Here is a 13,879-nt window from a genome sequence, read left to right as displayed (position 1 = left end):
CTAGACGTATTTGACTCTGTGACTAGAGAAAATTCGCAGTCGCTTTCTTCCTTGCTTGCTGGCTTTAGCTTTTTGCTGCAGGTTGCTCCATCTCGCCATCCAAGCAGCACGAGGAGTGGACCGACTCGGCACCATCGTCGGAGCAAGCTCCGCCGCTTTCCTCATCATCGCACTTCGGCTCCTCCTCCTTGGCCCAGCCCCGCCTTCCCCCCACCTTCGCGCCCGGCGTCGTCGAGGTACGGCTTGATGGTGTACAGATAGAACATGCACGGGCCTTGCTTGAAGCTCACCTTGTTGGTGCCGGTGTTCAGGTTGGTGCCCCCGCACTTCCCCTGAAACCTCCTGCACGTCAGGAACACCACTAGGACGACGAGGAGAACCAGCGCTACCCCCGACAGCGCGGCTACCGCGGCGGTGATGACAAGCTGCATGCTTTTCTTCTTTCTCCTGCGCTCGTCGTCGCCACCCCAGCCGTGCTGCGTCGGGCTCTACCTCGGCGCCGTGGCATTCCCCCTCTCGTGCTTGTGGGCGACTTTCCTGGGCACCGGCAGCCGCGTGTCTAGCCACTGGATGATGGTGGCAGGAGGTTGAAGGTGAACCTGAGGTGCGGGTCCTGCACATTAGTGGTAGGAGAGAGGGGAGCATATGGTAAAGATAGGGGTACTGGTCATTTACCATACTCCATCCACACTGGATGGAGGACGTACCGCGACATGTAGGCAAAAGTGGCAAATGTGCAGGGTCGTTTGTTTCATGTAGAACCCAACTGGAAGTGCCATCGGTAAAAGTGACAAGCCGTTTTCCGAACCCTAATCCATCCACTCCTCACCCCCTTCAAGCCGCCGCCGCCCCACGGCCGGCGAGACCGCCAGGCCGGAAGCCGGGCCTCCTCGCCGCCCGTCCTCGGCTCCTCGCCGGTCTTCGTCGCCGTCCTCGACTGCTCGTGCTCCGGACTCACAGGTCAGCCCACGCCGCTCTTCTTCTCTACTTCCCCGCCTTCGAGTTCGAGGCAAGGTTGCCTTGATCTGTTCTGCAGATTGATTTTTGTTTGATACGTTGTTTGGTGCTTGATCTGCAGCCCTTGTTTTGCTTTTCCTCTAATCCCTGGTGATGGCGATAGCGCCGTCGCTGGAGTGGCCGGTGGAGACGGTTCGTCAGACGTTTTTCTCCTATTTCGGGGAAAATCAGCACGCGCGGTTGTCATCGACCCCGGTGATCCCCGTCGATGACCCCAAGTTGCCCCTCATTCGTATGTGCTTGAACTGGTTCAAGGGGACCCTTAATGGCAGAGGGAGGCATCGCACCTGCTTTTCGCTGAGGTGCATTATTGCCAGTGGTGACGATGACGTGATCGATCACTTCAGAAGCGACACTACTTACCATCGATTCACGGAAATCCTTGGGAGTTGGTCTTTTGGGGACTACTTCAAGGAGGAAGCTATCGGGTTGTCATTCAGTCTTCTCAGCAAGGTAACACCGTAACAGCTTCTGCTCCCCCATTGTTTCTGTGTAGTCTTGTTTCATGTGTTGTGTCAAACTGTCAATAGTGAAAGGTTTGGGTATAGTTTATGAAGTAGGAATTGTAATACAGTCTATGGGTCATTTCAAACTTAGTGTTAGTGCCAGGGTCTACTTTTATTTGATATGATGGAAGCCTGCTTAAAATATGACATTTATATCTCTGCAATTCGAGGGAGCAGAGTTAGGACATGCTTAAAAGTTTCTTTGTGTGTGTGTGCACGCGAGTTGCTCCTGTAAGCTACTGCATGGAAAAATTAGTGTCCAGAATTGTCTGATGTTCTATTTAAGGCCACCTTCTTATTACCTATTGATGGCTCGTTCTTTAATATGCAGAAATACAAGTTACCTCAATCTAGAATATATGCCACATACTTTAGTGGTGATACGTCCTATTGTTTGAGTTCAGACAACGAGTCAAAAAATACATTGCAGAAATATATAGGGAAAGAAAGAATCGTGCCTTCCATGTCCAAGGTACCTGTAATGTCTTATCAATTTTACTTTGAATTTATGTGGACATTTATCGACTGAGTGCTTGAATAGGCTGATTTTTGGATGACCGGTAGTCCCTGTGGGCCATGTATTGGATTTTTCTTTGATTGTTCGGACAGCCAAGATGGTGTTGGTTCCGTAATGAACATAACGGATGACAAATTTGTTAAGATATGCCGTCTTGTGTTTGTCGAGGTTGGCTTTCTATTCTTTTGTTAAGATCTTTTGCATGCATAAATGAAGCTTCTTATATTTAATGAATTGTTAAGTTCTATTGCTACACAATGTCTCTGCTTATACTCACCTATATCTTTTCTTTCTTCATTTTTTAGTTCGATAGGCAAGCAGATGGCGTCTTGGGGCTTTTGCAAGCTAAGCATGTCTTAACAGGGATTAATCTTGAATGTTTAGCTGTCATTTTTCAAAATAAAGAAAGCCACTATGACTTAGATGTCTACGCTGATGTACTTTCTAACATCTACTATGTAAGTTTTCCATGTCCACTTCAAGTTATCTTTTGTTGCAAATGATAACTGGCTCTGTAATATTATTGATTTCCTTGGTCAATGACATGTAATAATGACTTATATGCATATATGCAGTGTGCTGGTCCAGGAATCGAGGACTACTCTAATAAAATTGGTGCAGCTGATACAGATGGAGTTGATATGGCATACCGCCTCCTCGCAGATCACATAAGAATGATCGCTGTTACTAATGCTCCTAGTTCTCAGCTTGGTAAGGGCGTTATGTTTCGGTTGGTCACGAATGTTAATAATTACAACATCAACGTATGGGTTGTGTATTTTTTTGTTATGAACACATAAATAATACAATTATTAGTCATTTTTAAGGAATAATCAGACCAACATGACTTATTACATCAATACTTTTTTTTGTCATTACATTGTTCCTATTGTGTTAAAATTGGTATGCATCTTTATGAATACCATGGTTAGGAAATGAAGGTCGCGAGTATTTCCTAAAGTGTGCCAATAAACAGGCTGTGCAATATGGCCACGAAGTACTTAAGACAAATCAAGAGGATTACGATGTGTAAGAACAATCACTTTTATTTGAAGCTGTGCTTTATTTTACATGTATTTATACAAAAACAGTTTTCCCTGTCTACAAAAGTCGTATTTTTGAATAATGTATTCTCACACATTATAAACTTGAATTTTAATAAAAATGTTTGTTATAATTCTATTATGTCGTATGGCAGTATGGCTTATTTGATGCACCGTAGCAACTCACAGAGCATCCAGTTAGGTCACCTGTCAGTCTGCATGATTTTCAGTATGAGTCATCGTTAACAAATTTTGTGTTTTTGCTCCCTGCTGTATTGAGTTTCCGCTTTGTCTTTCCTCCAGAAGTATCTTGCCAAGAACGTCTTGAGACTACTTATGCTTGGTGTTGCTGCATATCTGTTATTTTGCACCCTGCTGTATTGAGTTTCCGCTTTGTCTTTCCTCCAGAAGTATCTTGCTGAGAATTTTATGTTAGACTACTTATGCTTGGAGTTGCTGCATGCTGTCATCTCATAGTGTGCAGTTACCACTTCTACCTTTTGCTGTGCGCCTCTTTACTGCAAGTGAAAATAACATTCAAGATGAAACCTGTAAAATATGCTCAGGATATTGATTCTATGACTGGGTTTAGTCAAATGGGTATAAACTACTGTTTAATGTAGATCTCTGGATGACAAGATATAGTTTTTTTTACTTGACCCACCTGTTTTTGCTTCTGTTAACATTGGCATTGTGTCTTTTATGTTCCATCCTCTGCCTTTTCTTGTTAGTTCTTGCCAGCCTGTCATGCAACTTCTATTCCTAGTAGGTTAAACATACTCCTAGTGGGTATATAGAAAGAATACATGCCATCTATGATTACTGCATGTGAGTTTGTACTCTAATGAATTCATCTTCCTTGAACAGTATTCTTTATGGAATTCTTCAAAATGAACCTGATTTATGTACCGAGCTTGAAGGGACAATAATGGAGAGAATAGTCAAAGATGAAGTGATGATCTACAAAAAAACCATAGCGGAGGTAATATTGGTTTCAAGATGATCCACTGAAGTTTTTACAGTTAAAATTCATTGAAGCGTTTTTAATAATTAAATGTGAAGTTAAGTGTGAAGAAGAAGTCGGTGCATACTTTAAGGAAACACATGAAATAGGAACCCATCTAGGATAAAATTTCACTCTTGGGCTATATGATCATATCGACGTACCAGTGTTTCAAGTTTGTCTTTGAGCTGTATTCCCTTATTTGAAACTCAAATCTGATATGACATTTATTATAGGCATGAAGAATGTCATCTTTCATAGTTGTCTGTGTTCTTTGATAAGGAAATTAGCATACTTTTTTGTGCCTCTTGGATATTGTGGATGTTCATTGTTTCATTTGAATAATGTTTTGCCAACTCTGTACCCTCCTCCCCAGTTACGGGATCAGGAACAGCCATTTGATATGGGAAAAAAAGAAGAAAAAGAAGAAAGATGTCACTGCTGTTGTGTGGTATGCGACAAGGGTTATTGAATTTCTTGGTCGGCGCACACCCATTATCCTCAAGAATAAGGATACACGCTGCTCCCTAGTAGCACTATGTAAGTCAATGTGGCTGCATTTTTAGGTTTTTTTTCCTCTCTCTGTATATCTACTTTAGTGGCTTGGCCGGTTACCCAGAATTTGCGCTGTGTACTTACTTTTACATACGTGTGTACAATCCAACAAGTTCATAGATTAAATCGACATTGAATATCATTTGTAGTGTATTTTCCCTCTCAAAAAAGGTTTCGCCCTCACTTCACTGAACTTATTGGAAATGTCTAGGACAGAGTTCATTCACTCCTTGTTTCTGTGCCACTGCAGGCAACGTTCTCCTGCTTGGAGAGAAGATAACTCTGAATTTAGATATCAAGAAGGTGTTGGAGGGCCATCTCATCTATCTTGTCCAGAGTTATCTTTTGTATGGCAATACACAAATGTAGGTATGCAACTGTATAGATGCAATTGTTTTGCAAATGAATGTTCATTAACTCAAAGCTAAGCTACTGTCCACGTATACTGCAGTTGGAACAGAACTTGGAACTATCAGAGTTCAATAAACAAGTTCTTGGTGTATTGTTGAAGCTTCCAGGCAGTTTATACTTTGATGTGACATTTGCTAGGTGATTGTGATACTGATTTAATTGTGTGAGCATGTGCGATTGTCCTTCGCAGAGTATAATGTTTATGATGTCCATTTTTCAGCTCTTGTGGCTTTGAGCAGACCTCAGAAACCGTACTATTTGTTTTTCTTGGTGTCCCTCTACACCATGGCTGGTTGGTTGATCCCCAGGTACCCATTGTACATGGGCTTTCCTAAATATTAGTTCCTTCAATGCATCAACATTTTTGTAAGATTTGAGATCTTTATTGGGGTAATTCAAGGCTGATACTTTGATATTTCATTAGGATGTTGAATTGGGCTCCTCAATACCTAGAAGCTCCTACTCCAAACTTTCATATAATCTTGCTGTGTATGAATCGATTCGATCCAGCACAAATTCAGGGCCACAAAAGCATGGTGGATGTAAAGATGACATGCTCTATTCAGCACTTGCGTTCTCTTTAACTGGATCAGAAGAAGAACTTGGTTCTACTTCTTGTAAATCTCGACAACACAAGTGTTCAATTTTTCTGGCACAAAACTATATTTGCAAGTGATTCTCCTGATAATACTTTTCTTTGTTCACAATTTTTAGGTGCAATGGTCTCACCTTTTTGCGGGGCCCTCAGCTAACCCCATATGGGTAAATGGAAGTTTATATATGTTCAAGTGTTACTTTTTTTGTTGCTTCTAAAACTCGGTATATGTCACTGGGTGCAGATTCTTTTCATTACACGATCACCTCAAAGCGAGACAGGCCGCTGTCCTGATTTAGAATGAAAAATTAATTACAATATCTAAGGTGAGCTATCGATTTGTTCAAGTGAGTGAACCTTTCCTCCTAATATATTCCTTTTATTGTATAGTTTGAAGACAAAATATATGTGTTGCTGAACGATTTGTCCTTGTTTGGTGCTGAAACCGATGCGGTGTGGGAAAGGTTAACACAGGTATGTTAGTTGATCCTTTTATGTTGCATGTGATTATAATATGCTAACTGTTTTTTTGCATGGTTAATTAGGCAAATGGTGATGGATTGTTTGTTGATTGTGACTTTGTGCCTACAGATTCGAAGATTCAATCAGTACTGGTAAGAGCAGAATGTTGAAGTGCTATTGCAAGTTCTTGCTCTATTTGATTTTTAGGCATGTTTTGCTAAATCAATGAAATCATGCATTTGATTTAGCCACTAACGAAAAGCGAAAGAAAGAAGAGGAATAAAAAAGAGACGATGGGTCTGAAGGGGCTCTTAGTACCCAAGGAGAAAGAAAGAAGAGGAATAAAAAAGAGAAGATGGGTCTGAAGGGGCTCTTAGTACCCAAGGAGAAAGAGGAGGATAGGAACGAAGACAGAGAGGAGGATAGGAATGAGGACAGAGATGATGAGAAGACAGAGGAGAAAGATGATGAGAATATCGAGGAGAAAGCAAATATATCTGCAAGCGCAAAATTGCTAGAATGATTTCATGTATTGTTGGAAAATGCTGCCCCTCAAACCTATTTCTTGCAGGGCATGCGTGGCAACTTGAATATAAGGCCTATTGATTTGTTCAGAGATAGTGACCCTTCCCTTATTAAAGTGAGTGAACCTTTCCTCCTAATATATTCCTTTTATTGTATAGTTTGAAGACAATATATGTGTTGCTGAACAATTTGTCCTTGTTCAGTACTGAAACCGATGCGGTGTGGGAAAGGTTAACACAGGTATGTTAGTTGATCTTTATATGTTGCATGTGATTATACTATGCTAACCGAGAGGAGGATAGCAATGAGGACAGAGATGATGAGAAGACCGAGGAGAAAGATGATGAGAAGACCGAGGAGAAAGATGATGGGAATATCGAGTCGAAAGCAAATATATCTGTTAGTGCAAAATTGCTAGAATGATTTCATGTATTGTTGGAAAATGTTGCCCCTCAAACCTGTTTCTCGCAGGGCATGCGTGTCAACTTGAATATAAGGCCTATTGATTTTTTCGGACGATCTACCCATGTTAACCACCAGATAAATGATGGCCCATGCGCCCTTATTGCAGTCTGTAAGTGAAATTGGCTTTACTTTCAATTTTTGTATTTTATTTCCTCATGATTTGGATTTATTCTGTTTTTTACCACAGGCAATGTTCTACTGCTCAAGGAGGACATCTTTTTTGAACCACATGAAACTGTGGTGTCAATGGAATATCTACTTAACCTTGTTGTCTCTTTTCTTAAAGAAAGTATGAAAATGCAGGTTCGCAACTCTTGCAAACTCGATTTTGGTTGCATTCATGGCCTTCAGCCTAAGGTTGTGGATATATTTTTTTCAATAGGCCCATTGTTCTGAAATACAAAGAAAGATATGGGATGTGGCGCAGACACTGGCCACAGGGTTTGATGTGGACGTTGTCTTCACCAGGTGATTGTAGTTCTAGCTTTCCATATTGGTTCTGTCTCTTTGCTTTGTTGTTCGCGTTGGCTGCTGGCGTTCTGATATTTGCAATTTTGACATTGCAGAACGGATGGTTTTACGATGACACCGGAGTGGTTGCTCCTTGATTGCTTAGATCTCAATCTTCGACATGGTTGGATTGCTGCTGGGGTAAGCAAGTTTATCATGAGCATTGAGTATGTCGTTAGTGCAAATTTTCTAATTAAGTGCGCAAGCATTTTATATGACGTGGCCAGCTAATATCATGATACTAATTATTAGGATTTGTTGCCTGGACCCGAAGTATCATTTGAAAGTCTTACGCTGGTGGCTAATGGACTTGGTTTTCCACATGGTTAGGTTTATTTTTCAGCTACACATTGTTTGTACAACCTTTTTCATCGCTCTTATTGCTTTTGTTCAATGTTTTTAGCGGAGACGATCAAGAAGTTTCTAAGGAGACCTCAACTTACTCCCATTGGGTAAAATATCTAATTTTCCTTTTTCTATGTGCAGTCTTTTTTGGTTGGAAACTATTTGTTGTTTGCCACTGGTTAATATTTTAAATAACCATGTGCCAATGCTACAGCTTGGTTTCCCTACAAGAAGACCTTGTTGAAAATGTTCCATGCATTCTGTACTGGAACAATCATTACAATACTATAGTTAAGGTGAAAACTCAACGTTTGCTGTATTTTATTACTTTAGGAGCTATGTTTAGGTGCCTTCTATTTTTTCCTTTTTGACCCGTTTTAATCTTATGCAGATCAATGGAGTATTACTTTCTTTAGCCATTGATTCAAATTATTTAAGAACTAGTGCAGTTTGGCAGACGCTTCATGAGGTATGCTATTCTGTATTTTTCATAATTTCTTTGTGTGATTGAAATTACCTTGTGACCATTCTTAGCTGTGGTTTGTTAGGTCAACTGTGATGGAGTATATTTGGACAGCAACTTCACACCAATTTATAAGGGGCTTGATGCAGCTCCTTCGGTATGTATAACGTGGACCAAAAAAAAAATCATTTACTATGTTGGCGAAATCAAATATATTTGTACCTGCAATGCTTTGTTATCATCGTGTAATCTTTTCCTTTTCCATTTCTATTTGTATCTGTGATATATGTATGCTGTAGACATAGCCAAATGCAATTTACTTTCCCATATACATGAAATTTTATCTTCCTTGCAAGTCATGTTGCCTTTGTTCTTGTTTGAAAATTCATTTGCATTGAAGAATATTAGCGTTACTACAATTGATGGTAGCAATAAACAATGCATTTTGTCTTGTTCATTGTTATATTATACTAAGGATTAAATTGTGTGCTCTCTTCAGGGTTCTTACTTTGTTCCTGAAACAAGTACCTCCGAAGCATTTACCTGATTCATGAAGGAAGCATTTACCTGATTCATGAAGCCAGATTCGGAAGGGATTACATCACATGGTGACGGATTATATTTGGACCGCAGCTTTATGCAATTGTATTCGGACCCGATGCAGCTCTTTTGGTATGCATAACATTGACCATAAAATAAATCATTTTATGCTCTGTAGTTGCAATGACTGTCTCATTTTTTTACTAAGTTACCATCACATTTGATTTATAACATGTCTTCCTTTTTCTATTTCTATTTCTAACGGTGATATCCGTATACATACTATTACTGTATACATGAAATCTTATCTTTCTTGGAAGTCATGTCGCGTTTGTTGTTTGAAAGTGCATTTTAAATTGAAGAAAATTAGTGTACAATCGGTTATGGCAATAAGCAAAGCATTTTGTCCTCATTGTTGTATTATGCGAAGGCTGAAATTGTGTTTTTGAAATTGTGTTTTTTTTCCAGAGAGAATCTTCATGGCTCTCACTTAGTCCTAAAACATGGACTCCAAGATCATGTACCTATTCCATGAGACCGGATACAGAAGAGGATATATCACATGAAAAGTCTGTGCCTGGTCCTCAAATTGTTCCTGAAATAAGGGAAGTATCACTCGAGGAGTTTGTTCAGATATCTGGTAATGAGTTCTCTAAATTAAAAATTATATTTGTTGATGATAATTTCTTGGATGTTGTTGATACCACAAAGATCGGGAGAGTTTTAGACTTGATTTATTGGAAAAACTTATTTTTTTCATAATGCGGGATTAATTTGGAATGAGAATTTTGACTCGAGGACTATATTTGTCATTGATGGAGTTCGTGCAGGAATCCGCGCACCGTATTGTGATAAGTTCTGTGAAGAGGTAAAATTTAATGACTTTTATCAGTTACATTTGTAGGATTATTGAGCTATTTAGAAAAAAAGTTTGGTCCGCTAGTAATTTTTACCCATTTGGTCAATACGTTGTCAAACTCTCCCTGCAGATCTTCAGTATGTACTCACCTCAACTGGAGGGCTTTTGATGTTGACTTCACGACTTCTGGGATTGTATATTGACTACCTTGGCGTGATGTCCTCATTAGTTAGAGCTGAATTATTTGTTGGAATTTATAGGATACGTCGATTTGCGCCAGAGAAAGTGAGACTCTCTAAAAGTTGTATTGATAAGTTGTCCTCCCCTTAGAGATGATTAGACAGTTTCAATTACTGAAGTAGGACATCCAATCTAAAAAAGTTTTAAGATACATATCTGGTATTTTAAATGAAAGCAATGAAAAGGTTCAGGAGGATAAATGGCACATAAGAAGTTTGAAAAGATTCAGGAGTACAAATTTAAACAGAGTATAAGAAATTTAATCTTTTCATTGCTTTCATTTAAAATATCAGGTATGTACCGTAAAACCTTTTTAGGACTAGATGTCCTGTTTTAGTAATTGGAATCGTCCAATCATTTCTAAGGGGAGAATGATTTGTCAATATAATTTTCAGAGCTAGTCTCTCTTTCTCTGGCGCGAAGCTGCGTATCTTAATTCCAGAAAATAATTCAGCTCTAGCCAATGAGGAACTCAGTGCTAGGGTAGTCAATACACAATCTCAAAAGCCATGAAATCGATGTCGAAAGCCCTCCAGTTGAGGTGGGGTACACGCTGAAAGTCTGCGGGAAGGGTTTGACAGCGTACTGGTTAGATGGGTAAAAAATACTAACAGACCAAACCCTTTTATTCTAAATAGCTCAACAATCCTACAAATGTAATTGACGAAGTCATTGAATTTTACCTCTTCACAGAATTTGTCACAATACGGTGCGCGAATTTTCGCACGGATTTCATCAATGACAAATATAGTACTCGAGTCAAAATTTTCGTTCCAACTTAACCCCACATTATGAGAAAAAATAAGTTCTTTTAATAAATCAAATCTAAGAATTCTCCTGGTCTTTGTGGTATCAGCAACATCTAAGGAAGTACCATTAGCAAATATAGTTTTTAATTCAGAGAACTCGTTACCAGGTGTTGGATCGCCCAAAAGAACGGTCAACCTCGAGCTAGCTCGAATCCTAAATGGCCTCAACGTCATGTAAAACTCTTAACCTCGCTACAGGTTTCCTGGCTTCGAGCAAACCAAGAGGCATTCAGAAGCTCCCTTAACAGGCTCGAAGGTAAGAAAAAGGTATGCAATGTATGCTGATGAAATAACTCTACCTCTGGAAACTAGCAGTTGTGTGCAGGGATGGGAGGTTAACATGATCGAAGATAGAGCTTTACTAGCAGAGCGTCAAGCAGAGACTCGGACTCCTGAAGCTAGAGAGGCCTTCATGATGACAGCCTGAAGGTGCCAAAATGTCCCGAGGTTGATCCAATTTCTCGATGAGAAGCGAAGACGATCCAGGTGAGCGAAGCCGCGAGCAACCTCGTGTGCGAAGCCAGGAAGCTCGGAAGCGTGATCAACATGGAAGCATGATTTGCGGGGCAATGTGAGAGCGCAAATCATGGGGCTGTCGGGGAGCAACAAAAACGTGATCCAGAAATGACCAATATGTAAAGAATATTATAAGGATGTAGTGGTTGGATAGGGACAAGTGTGTAAAGAGTAAATGTGCCATGGGGACTATAAAAGTGGCACCTCACCCCAGTGTAAAGGCGTTATGCACTAATCATACGAAAGCGACGATGCAACTTCCATTTGTGTTGTGTCTGACTTCGCGAGAGGCTTAGACCCAACATTTGGCACCCACCATGTTTTAAGCCACCAAGAAATCCACGATGCTGCCACAGAGAAAGAGAGCTACTACAGAAGCCAAAGCCACAGAGGAAAGGTAGATCATTTCGTCAGAGCCAGCACAACAGGTCTTGATAGATAGGGAAGATAGATATAATAGAATATAAGACGTTCTAAGAGCCAAGTCACTGAAGACAATCGCCGCGCAAAATGCCGCAAACGAGGACCAACTGCAGGCAGACATCGAAGATGAACGCTTGAGTGATTCGGACAACGAGCTAGCTTTTGTCCTAAGGCAGTTGGAGGAAATGAAAGGGCAGAGAGAACAATTCACATAGCAACTACAGGCTCAAAGAGAAGCAGCCAACAAGCTTGCAATGTTGAACGAAGCTAAAAGACAATTAGAAGAATTGCAGGGAGAATTGAAAGAGCTAGAATACCTTCAGGGCACCCCACAACAGCCAATGCCACCACCTAATCAAGCTTTCAACACCTGTTCCACACAAGTCATTTACACCAACCCTAGCTTCGGCCAGCACGATCCACCACCTGTAATGAACATGTGCATGGTCATTGACAAGAGCTCTCCGCTGTCAATTGGAATTGAAACTGCCCCATGGCCAGCAACATATAAGTCGGTAACCTTGCCTAAGTTCAATGGACAAACAGATATGCGTCAATTCTTAATGAGCTACGAAGCTGCAGTAGCTTCAGCCGGAGGCGACGATGTCGTACTCGCGAAATTGTTTATCATTGCTTGTGAAGAGGCAGCTGTGAACTGGTACTCATTACTTCCTCCACACTCAGTATGTAGTTGGATAGACCTAAAAACGAAGCTAACTCAGAACTTCCAAGGTTTTCATCAAGCCCTAAACGACGAGGCCGACCTTTTTCACTGCAAGCAAAAAGATAAGGAGCCCCTCGCCAGTTATGTCAGGAGATTTGTTCAGCTTCGGTCGCAAACACCACACGTGGCTGATAGCGTTGCGATCTCCGCTTGAATCTTGGGACTCAACCCAGGCCCGACAGCCTCGAAGCTGACACGAAAGAAAACTGTAACCATGGAAGCCCTATTCATGGAGCTGGAAAAATACATCAGATCAGACAAAGACCACAGAAGAAGAGTGGTGGAAAGAAATAATCAAAGGCAATCAGAAAAAACAGAAATTGGCAAGCTTTGCCCTACAACCGCAACCAAAACTAAAACTTCAATCACAACTAAAACTCCAGCCACAGCCAAAATCACCACCACCACCAAAATAATAACCACCACCAAGCCAACCAAATCATGGCAATTGAAGGCAATCAATACCCAAGTCAAGGCTACAATCACTAGCAACACAACCGAAGTCAGAATAACTTCAGCAACAGCTAGAAAGGAGGCCACTCGTGAAGGAGGAGAGGGCGAGCTAGCACTCCTTTGAAGGCAACCAATAACAGGCAGCCAAGACCACTATACTGCACGTTCCGTGGAAAACAGCTGAATCACGGCATGGACTGGTGCCCAATCTCGCTTGATGTTAAGGCAAAAAGAGAAGCTGAAAAGAAGGCCGTAGAAGAGGCAGCGCTCGCAGCAGCTCAAGCACCCAGAACCATTCATCACACCACTTTCCTCACAAACTCACCATACTATCCAAACCAACCTAACCTTGCAGGTTTTCAACAGCCAATGGCCTGACAACCCTCACCTTTTTTCCATCCTCAGTTCCCTGTAGCGTCACCGAACCAAAATCAACCACACCCACAACCTCGACATGAGCTACCTCCACCGCCACCAAACCTACCCATTGAAATCCCAATGGCCGAGCCAAACCCACCAAACAACAACCCAAAAGCTATACCAACCTATGGCATGATAATGCCAATATCTGGAGGATCTTCGCAGTCCAAACTTCGCGAAAGCAGCCCCAACGCCATATCGACTTTCGGAATGATAATGCCGACCACTGGCGGAAATTCACTCGAGTTTGACAACAAGAGATAGAAGCGAGATTACTTCAGACAAGTAAACACAATCATCCCCAATGGGCCTCCAGCGAAACCAGAATGGGCCCACATACCAATAACTTTCATTGAGGAGGATTTTAAGCTCAAAACAGCATCGCACAATGATGCAATGGTAATTGAGGCAATCATAGCCAACTGGCAAATAGGGAAAGTACTGGTTGACACCGGTAGCTCGGCAGACATCATCTTCG

At 41.2% G+C, this 13,879-nt stretch overlaps 1 long non-coding RNA gene across 1 annotated transcript; it reads left to right on the top strand.

Annotated features, from left to right (window-relative positions):
* The first annotated feature begins 1,083 nt into the window (after positions 1-1,083).
* On the top strand, positions 1,084-2,476 carry LOC117843269 (uncharacterized). The gene is made up of 4 exons (XR_011897489.1): positions 1,084-1,470; positions 1,855-1,995; positions 2,065-2,208; positions 2,346-2,476. It is a non-coding gene; the product is annotated as an uncharacterized lncRNA (long non-coding RNA).
* Positions 2,477-13,879: the final 11,403 nt, after the last annotated feature.

Source organism: Setaria viridis, chromosome 2 (assembly GCF_005286985.2).
Source record: "Setaria viridis chromosome 2, Setaria_viridis_v4.0, whole genome shotgun sequence".
Classification (NCBI taxonomy): Eukaryota; Viridiplantae; Streptophyta; class Magnoliopsida; order Poales; family Poaceae; genus Setaria; species Setaria viridis.
Note: the sequence above shows the minus strand (reverse complement) of the source record. Positions and strands in the feature narration are given on the sequence as shown.